The following is a 1544-nucleotide window of genomic DNA, read 5'->3' on the forward strand; positions in this document are numbered from 1 at the left end:
CGGCTGGCTGGCTTCCCTCCTTACTCTGCTACAATCTAAGAAAGCTCGAGTACTCGCCCTCCCAGACGGCCAATCCCTTACCCGGTCACAGACTGCAGAGCAGCTGTCCGGCTGGGAAGGCGGCGACCAAGGGAGGGCGGCAAAGGAAAACAGCCAAAAGATAAAAAGCAAGTAGGAATGGAAGCCAAGCACATGCATAATTATATTTACACAAAAGGCCTTTGAAAGGCCGGCATTCAACATAGTTTTAATACACCCCCAGTGGGTGGAACTGCGCAAATTTAATAAAAAGTTGTTCAAGGAGTAACGTGCAGGAAAGTAAAGACGGCGAGTCAGGCCAGGGGAGCAACTGGGGCGTCGGGCAGGTCGGTGGAGACGGCGGTGTTGGCTGGAGGAGTGGCCGGCTGGTGAGTCTCGGCTTGATCGTCACCTGCGGCAGGCGGCACGTTAACACGCGCCTCGTTGCTGGAGGCACGATCAGGCTGAGGCCGGCTGGCTGCTTCACCATCCGGCACAGTGTCTTCGCCATCTTCCTCCTCCTCCTCTTCGCCCTTGTCGCTGGAGTCGATCTCCTCCGCTGAGTCTTCACCATCTGCCGGGTTCAGCCCGAACCATTCCTTCGGCTGAGCGACACCGTTTTCGTTTACCTCAAGAGCAAAGGCGCTGGTGTCGGTGAAGTCGGCGATCGTCGAAGGTTGCTGAATGATAGCCGGCCGCACCGCCTCCAGCTCCTCGTCAGCCTCCTGCCGCCAGGTGCGCAACTGGTCCAAATTTAGCCCAGGATACCAAGCCCGGACGAACTCTAGCGCCAGACCGAGCCGCTGAAGCCTTCCAGGCCTCGAGGCGGCCGACTGCTACCTCCAGCCAGTCGGCAGTCCAGCTGGGGGTGCGGGGAATCACCTCGCCGGGCCAGAGGGCGGCCAGCACCTGTGCTCCAGCATGCTGAAGACGGCGGAGCATGCGGTAGGCCGGCTGGAGGCGGGCTTGGATCGCCAAATGCTGCTCCTCAAGCGACCGATTGGCGTCTGGTGCAATCTCAACCCCAGCCTGCCGCCGGGCCTCACGGTGAGCTTCTTGGCTTGGTTGGCAGCGACAGAGTAACCGGGGAAGTATTCTTCACAAAGAAGAAAGAAATAGAGCAAATGAGAAGATAAACCAGATTACAAGAACGAGCAAAGGAGCGAAGAAGAGGGCAGCCTACCGTCAATCAAATCTTCAACCCGGCCGTAGCCTTCGCTCAGTGCCTGCCTCGCCTCGGCCCAGCTCGCCGCCTCGGTCTCATACTCGGCTTTGAGGGTGGCCTCGCTGTCCTGCGCCGTCTTCAGGGCCGCCTTGTGATTCTCCTCCTGGTCAGCCAGCTTCTTGGCCAGGCGATCACGCTCCTGAACCAAGGCGTTGCACTCGTTTTCCTTGGCGCGAAGGGCGGTCTGGGCCACACCCAATTGCTCCCTCAAGTCGGCATTGGCTCCTGCCGATATGGAGAAGAAGAAATTAAGGAAGAAGTCGTCAGGAAAGATCCGACCCGACTGCTCAGCAGTCGGCCC

This window comes from Triticum dicoccoides, chromosome 3B (genome assembly GCF_002162155.2).
Source record: "Triticum dicoccoides isolate Atlit2015 ecotype Zavitan chromosome 3B, WEW_v2.0, whole genome shotgun sequence".
NCBI lineage: Eukaryota > Viridiplantae > Streptophyta > Magnoliopsida > Poales > Poaceae > Triticum > Triticum dicoccoides.